The sequence below is a fragment of the Abramis brama genome, assembly GCF_963993115.1.
Source record: "Abramis brama genome assembly, chromosome: 12".
Classification (NCBI taxonomy): Eukaryota; Metazoa; Chordata; class Actinopteri; order Cypriniformes; family Leuciscidae; genus Abramis; species Abramis brama.
In genome coordinates, this window is record NC_139974.1 from 25,346,550 (window position 1) to 25,355,028 (window position 8,479).

The 8,479-nt window shown below is 36.9% G+C and overlaps 1 protein-coding gene across 10 annotated transcripts in view; it reads left to right on the top strand.

Annotated features, from left to right (window-relative positions):
- The first annotated feature begins 273 nt into the window (after positions 1-273).
- epb41a (erythrocyte membrane protein band 4.1a) overlaps positions 274-8,479 on the top strand; it is a 67,944-nt gene continuing 59,738 nt past the window's right edge. For all 10 annotated transcript variants that reach the window (XM_084130862.1, XM_084130870.1, XM_084130867.1 and 7 more), the window contains exon 1: positions 274-417. The gene's annotated coding sequence lies outside the window, so the exon portion shown is untranslated. The remainder of the gene's footprint in view (positions 418-8,479) is intronic.

Consider the following 8,479-nt stretch of genomic DNA (forward strand, 5'->3'; position numbering starts at 1 on the left):
TAAACAGTAATACGCTAAAAGCTGATCAAATGTTGTTCCTTTTTTAGTCAGTCATGCCTAATTTTGGAAACAAAGTAGCAGCTGAAATTAAACAGTTACAAAACGAATCCAGTTGATCCCGTTTCTAAGTCTCCTTGGTTACGATGCTGCTGCAGCCTTAGCGCCAAGGACCGAAGCTCAGTGATCTCACATCTGATTGGCTCATGTCTACCTCTGCTCGCCTCCCATTGGTCGCTTTTACAAATACGCTTGGCTCATTGCATAGATAGCCCCCCCTTTTTACTAGAATCTATACAGCGTTTTAAAAAAAGGTTGGATAATTTTGTACATGGTTTTGCTTGTGTGATATCTGTGGAAAAGCGGTTTCAGGATATTTTGTAGTGGATTACTTCTACCCGTTGATGAATTAAGGGAAAGGTAAGAGGGGAATCTTGCTGCTGGATTATGTATTGTGTGATGCTCGCGAGGACGGGAATATGTTGACATTTTTTTTTTCACATTCGGCGCCATTTTCAGACATTCCATTCACGCGCACCTGCTCACGCACTATGATTATCAATATCAAAGCATTTTGATAGACAGCTGTCAAAAAACTACAGACGTTTTAAAGTTGTAGTCGATTGATGAGCGCTCTGATTTATTGTTTTGTTTCGGTGCACTGTTGGCGGGCTGTCCGTATACTCGCATATGTTGGATAGTTTAACACACTCATGGCCAATGTTTTCATTTTTATGCACTTTGATTTAGTATACAACAATGTACGTCAGGAAAAGGGTTCATTTCTGTGTAACGTTAGTTTATGTCCGTTCGGTCGTGTCGTGTCGTGGGAAATTGTCCCGTGAGGCTGTATCAGAATAAAGCGTTGTGTAGGCTAACGTTACTTCATGCAGGTGTATTTACTGCAAACATTATTATATTGCTATGTCAATGTTTATTACTAAAGATGGTTGTGCATAACGCGGTTAGATAATTAGATCTATCCTCAAATTAAAAGGCGCTCAAGTTAACGTTACCTTTCTTTCTTTCTTTCTTTCTTTCTTTCTTTCTTTCTTTCTTTCTTTCTTTCTTTCTTTCTAAACTTGTTTTATTGACTGAGTCAATATTATTTAATATGACAGAATAAACCTGGCTGCATTACATCAAAAAAAAAGAAAAAGTTTCAGATCAGATTTTGCACAGTTTCACTTTATACAGTGCATTATCAGTATGTGTACTGTAAAGCTGATATTATGATATTTAGAGGCCCTGTGACACTGGATCTGTCATAAAGACTAACAGTCTTGAAGTCAACAAATCATATGCTGTGACTTCTGGATACTTTGCATTGCATTTCATTCAAACCCAGAGGCCTTGTTATTTTAATAGCTACCTTGACTTTATTGTTTCTGAGGCTTTAGCCTCAGCTTGTGCCCATTCAGAAATGTTATGCAATCAAACCCCATTTATAAATTGGATGTGCTGTAAGCCTTCCTATGTATTTGTATAAAGAAGAAAAAAAAAATGACAGAGATGTGTAATAAAAAGCGCCTTTTCCTTTTGATTGAACAATGTTCTCTCTGATGTGATTTTCTGAACGCGCATGTTCTTTGCATGGTCTTTGTTATTGTTCTGCCATGCAGCAAAGGCACTCAGGAATATCTGTTTATAAGCGAAGTAGGCACAGTTATGGTTCCTTTTAAGGTCTTTCCTGACGTGTGTTCTTGATGGCCCTACAACTTCTGCATATAATGCAATTCAGTCCAGATGGTAGTTTAACACACCACCAGGGTTCATCAGGGTGTGTGTGTTTTGCGCTGCTGGTGATGCTGAATTAGACATTCTTAGCAGAATTACATTATAAGTTATTATGTGTGTTCATTAGCCCATGCACACCTGTAGTGTTAATAGTTGAAGTGTTATTGTTCAGGGCCCTGGGTTTCTCATTGATCTGGGCTGCGTTTCTCAAAATTCTAAGTAGGCTAGATGCAACCAATGGTCTCTACGATCGAAAGCTCACAATGCTTTTGTGAAACGCAGCCCTATAAGTTGCAAACATTTTATTCCCCTAAATCAAGTTTCTTCGTACATTTTGATTTATTTTCTTCTTCTGTTATGTTTTCAGGTTCTTCTTTTTCCTGTCTTTCTGCTCTCTGTTGTGTCTTTCTGCTTCTGTATGTCTGTTTTATTCTCGCTGCCTCGAGTGACCGCCCCCATCCGTTTTGTGTCCATGGAGATCAGGTGCACTGTGGCGGCCTGTGCGACCATGTGGTCATTGATTGGTTTGATTGTTCTGAGTATATCCTCCTGAGCCCCAGTGTGTGTGCAAGTTTACGCCTCCTGAAAAGCCACTTACCCTTCGGTGGTCCCAAGAGGAACCTCTCAATCTTGTTAGTTTGGTCACATTTGGTCTGTCTATCAGCAGTTTGCTGAAAATTGGCTTCTTTAATTTGGTTTATCAAATCTTTGTCTTACTGGAAGCTTGTGTGTATTTAAATCTTGGGTCTTTAAAGGTAAATTGTGTAATTTTGGCACCATTAATGGCACCAAATGGAATTACGAAAACTATTTTTCTGACTTTTTAAGGGGACATATTATGCCCCTTTTTACAAGATGTAATATAAATTTCAGGTGTCCCCAGAATGTGTCTGTGAAGTTTCAGCAAAAAAAAAACAAAAAAACCCCCATCATTTATTATACCATTTTTGAGTGGAAGGAAAAACATGCTGTTTTCGTACATCTATCTTTAAATGCAAATGAGCTGCTGCTCCCCACCCCATTTTCCAGAAGAGGGCGGAGCCTGTACAGCTCCTGCCTCCGATACTCTGCCAAAAACTAAGACATCTGTTTGGATTTGATTATCATCTCTATCGCGGTCACGCTCATGTGATATTGCAGTTCTTTTCATCATCATGAAAGTTAATTATCTGCATGTGTTTTAAAGCCATAACAGTTTAAACTTCTAACAGTTCACATCCAAAGCACACACACAGAAAGCTGTCTGTCAGACGGCGCATCCTGAGTATTTAACTGATTTCTCGTTGGCACTGAATCCGCCGATAGCCTCGTGGGCAAGTGCGTCGACATGTAGCGCCGTTGTGCTTCGGGGCAACCCGAGTTCGAGTCCCGGCTCATGGACCTTTCCCGATCCCGTCCCCTCTCACTTCCTGTCTAGCTACTGTCCTATCCTAATAAAAGGCAAAAATAAATCTTAAAAAATAAATAAAATAAATAAACAAACTGATTTCTCTTACACATCTTATTGCACTTAAACTGTCAAATGTACACAAGGTTATGTCAAAAACACACAAAGCTCACAAACATGTTATGTCTGTGAATGTAAACAGCAGGGAAATAAATCTCATGTGTACATTAGATCTGTGTATTAAAGTGAAAGCAGCATAATATACAGTACCTACTGCTGTTAATATGAACCAAACAACAAAAGAAAAACTGAAAATCACTCACTTCCCTCATTAAATAACTAGTAGCTTTAATAAGAATACATTTCTTACTTGAATGCTCTGCTGTTAAATGCTCTGGCGAGGAGATGAACATGGCGGACTGTGTACAGCTCACTCAGGGGAGGAGCTAAGCTAATAGGGCAGATTGTCACCAGTCGTGGGCGGGGCTTATACTCACGTAAGAGTAGGGGGAAATCTGGAACCGCTCGTTCGGAGAGACTGTTTATGATTTATGGGGATTATAAAAAAGGACTGGGTGGATTATTATTATTATAGGCTGGTTGTTTACACACACTGTGGACACACATCTGTGTTCAAACTCCTTATAAAAGTGAATTTTGCATAATAGGTCCCCTGTAAGAAAATGTGAGTGGTGAAATGCTAGGTTGTTGGTTGTGAGGGTGTTGCTAGGTTGTTGTTAAAATGTCCTGCATGGTTGCTGGTTACATAGGTTATGGACATAGGTTGCTGGTTATAATTACATGCGTAATTATAATCAGGCTGCAGCGGGTTTTGTGTAGTAATGTAGACAGTTCATGTCAAAGTATTCACCTTATTCCTATAGTGTAAGAACAGGCCATTGTAACTTGATTGTATCAAGGCTTTCGGTCTCACCCACCTCCATTTATTTTAGCTGTCTGTTAAGCTGCTTAGTATTGCAAACTTTTAGTTGTTATTGTATTATTTTAATTTATTAACGTAATCATAAACAAACTGGTTTGTAGTGCAAATTATTTGATCATTTACAGCATTGGTTATTATTCCTATTATCTGCCCATGGCGGCAAATGAATCGGTAGTGTCCACACAATCACAGAAAATAGCTTACTTCTGTGTTGCTACACAGGGAATAGGTAAGACATGTTATTAAATATTTGAAGGATACCATATGGCAAAAAAATATTTTAAAACATATTTTCATATATGTTTCAAAATGTATACAAATGGCCACAAATATAGCCTACTACTAAAATAGATTTTCTATTTCCTTTTTTAATATATTTATTAAACATATTTAAATATTTATAAAATATAAATATATTTGTATTGTCCAAAATGCATTTACCTAAAATGTATTTTACGGTTGGAAATGCATTTGCATTGAAATATTGGAATATTTTAAATATATCAGCACTGTTTACTACATATATTATTAGCATATTTTTTTGGCCTGAAAAAATGACTGTAAGGGAATAAATACAGCCCTTTAAAGTATTTAAAGCTCTTTCTTTCAGATCAATCACAATCAAAGTTCAATTAATGCCAAGCTACAGTCACATTATCTAGGTTTGTAAGTTTGACTTTATTTTATTCGTACTAAAGTATTTATATGACATTTTAAAAAGACCAATTATTTAGTTTGTTTGACTGAAACTTAAAGTGTATGTAAATGTATTCAGGAAGTCAACCTGCTAATAGCTTACTTACAGTCTCAGCATATGTAAACGTAAAAAAAACCCACAAAAAAACCCCCACACTTAAGCTTTAATTGGGCAAAAGATGATATACCGTCTCCATGTTTCTAATTTATATAGTAATGTAAATCGTGTTTGCTCAGGCTAGAGTTTTCTGGGTCATTCACAGCTGGCTTCTGTCCTTGAGCGCAGGGTGAGCAAAAACCGTGTATCTAAAGATGGAGACCAACACGACAGTGAGAGCAACAACAACTGACAGTGAGATCCAGATGCTTGCTCTCTCTACATTAGTACATCGAGAGAGAGAGAGAGAGAGAGAGAGAGAGAGAGAGAGAGAGAGAGAGAGAGAGAGAGAGAGAGAGAGAGAGAGAGAGAGAGAGAGAGAGAGAGCTTCTCTCTAATCCCGCACAGGACCCCGATTAATTTTAAAGCTGCTTTCCAGTCTTAAGCTCACTTTCTGCATCCAGTTACAAAAGCGCACAGCACTTAGGCTTTCTACTACACTGTTTACTCTGTCTTTCAATTGTTTACTGTCACCGTAGCCCCAAAGTGCCTCTGTTAGTGTGGCATCAGTGGTAGGTATGAATGAAGAAGAAGCGATTATGAGACGATGCCTCCAGAGGAAGACATTTTTGTTGCGTATCTGATCAAGAGCCAAAATTGCATGTGCATTTTAAAAGAATAGTTAATCTAAAAATGAAAATTATGCTCAGTTCACCCTCATGCCAACCTCGAAGAAAGACATTTCTAAACTTGTGTTACTTTTTCTTCATTGGTAAACAAAATCAGATGTTTTGGAGAATGTTCACATTACTTTTTTCCACATAATGAAAGTGGATGGGGGCTGGAGCTTTCAAGCTCCAAAAAAAGCTAAACTTTTTCAAAATAGTCCAAATAATCTGAAGTCATACAACAGATTTGTATGCATCATCACACATATCATACAGTATATACCGTTACTGTGATAAAACTACTCATGTATTTTTCTTAAAACTCACCTCTGAACTGAAAGCGACAGTTTTATGCCACTGCAGGTGTGAATGTATTTGTGTGTGTGTATAAATGTAATATCACACAGAGCTGTGTACATCTGCCTCTTGTGAGGTTCGCACTTCCCATTTTTATGCCCACTCAGCAGCTCCTGACCCTGCCAGCCAATCAAAAAGCAGTATTCCAGTGCTGAAGCTGTTATTGCTGGGGATTTAACCTGAGATTTCCAGCACTCATCATATTCTCTCAGTCTCACACTCCCTTAAGGCCCATTGCACACCAAGGACGATAATTATAATGAGGGTCAAAATTTTTCTTTTAGTTCAATGAAATGAATGTACTATATTTTAGTTTGATAATGTTTTTCATTTAATATTTTGTATTTTTAAGGGATTTTATGGTACTAAATTATTAAATGTATTAAATTTTTGAGCCTATACCTGAAAAAAAAAAAATCCAACTTAAACTGTTGTAAATCTTGAATGATTTAGAGCACAGACTTAAGTTTGATTTCTTTTAAAAGACGACACTTGACACTTGGCACTTTTTAAATAAGTTTAAAAAAGTTACAGAATTTTACATTTATTGTTATGAAAAATGCACAAAAATACTATTTAAATTTTTTATATGAAATATATATTTTCAAAAACACGTTTTACTATAAAACTGCAAGAAAATCAAAGCCATTAATCTAAACAAGCTGTGTTCCAAATTTGAGCTTGATATCTCAAAAAAAAATTGCTTTTAGGAAGATTTGGTTTGGCCGCAGTACCAAAAGTTTTCACTAGATGAAATTTGTTTCCCATTCATTTCCAATGCAGTATTTTTTGACCGCGAGAAGCACAAAGTGTGACTATTTTTTTCAGGACCATTTAACCTTTTCGAATCGAATCATGTCCATGATTTTTGTTTTGTGTTCACATAGCAAGTGCCAAAACCTTTTCCAAGTTTCATGCCATTCTGATGAAGTAAAATAAAAAAAAAGTAAAAAAAAACAAACGTAAAATTGACCGAAGAGTACCAGAGAGTTTAAAAAAACATGGAGATTTTCAATATTGATAATACTGAATATATATATATTTTAATTCCTCAAATATGTGAAACCCTTTGTTCTGCTATTTTAACCTGTAATAAATATGTCATAAACACATGTTTCAGTTCAGTTCATACATTTAGGAACACACACAGTTATCTAATGACAGTTGAGTGTTGCACAAAGTGCTGTGGTTTTATTAGACATTCCCCCGGTTGCATTTTACAACTATTTGAGCAAATGCAGACAGAGTGACAAATCATTCATGAACGACCATCACTAATACGCAGCCTCTTCATGTGATTTCGCTTTTCTGCATTGGTCATCGAGCAATTTCTTCTCTAAAACGTTATGGCACAATAAATTACTCTTTTTTATCACTACCACCACAGGAAAAAACTGCACATTGCACCCAGTTTCAAAAAATAGTTTGGTGCGATACGATTCCAAATTTGGGGGGCCAGAGGGGGGGCCAAGCTTGTTGACATGGGGGCAACATACTTATTATTGACACACAGCATCAGTCAGCTGGCTTGAGTATGTTCTCAAACTGTATATAATACATTTCTATGAAAATGTTCAAATGTTTGTTTTTGAAAGACAGATCTGTGTCTGCTGGAACGTTTCTTACTGTACGTACATCATGTTTGCATTGGTGAAATCATTAGTGAGAGTGCAGAAACTGCGTTGCAATGATAAGATATTCATTCACGTGATCAACAGGCTTACACTGAAGTCTCACAGCAGCCAATCACAGCAGTGGGCGTTTACACTGAAGTCTCACAGCAGACACGCCCCTTCAAACAGAGTGTTCAAATCAGAGGCTAAAATCAGGCTAGGAAAAATGCCTTTCATTTCTAAATTATAACAAATTTTGATCTAAAAAACATACTAACATTATAAGGGCACCCCAGGAAACATTCTAAAATAATAAAATAATCCATGCAATGGCACCTTTAAATCTCCAAATTAGCTTAATGTTTGTAAATAAAAGTGAGTATAGTCTAGAAGTTTAATGTTGTTCTGTTTTAAAGGGGTGGTGTAATGCCCTTTTCACAAGATATTAAATAAGTCTTTGATGTCCCCAGAGTGTTTATGTGAAGTTTTAGCTCAAAATACCCCACAGATATTTTTATATAGCATTTTAAAGTTGTCACTTTTTGAGGGTGAGCAAAAACGCTACGTTTTTGTGTCTGTTCCTTTAAATGCAAATGAGCTGCTGCTCCCAGCACAGGGGGCGGAGCTACAACAGCTTGTGTCCTTTTACCTCACACAGACATGCACTGAAAATTTCAAAAACTTTTAGTCTTTTATGTTCAGACCGGAGTCAGAAAGATGGAGGGACTCAAGAAGAAGTGACAACATGTAGACAACATTTCTGAATGTTTAGTTGATGAATTTATGTTGCTTATGTGTAGTTATCTTCAGTCATTGATTAGCATATTCTGTCTTGATAATCTATATATCGTGTTCTGGGGGCGGGGTTTATGTAAACTTTAGGGTTTGTGATGTCACTAACCCGGGAGGAATGTTAGTCCCTACCAGCCATTTGTTGTAGTCCTTAAAAAGCAGTTTCTTTAAAATAAAATATCTCCCTTTGCT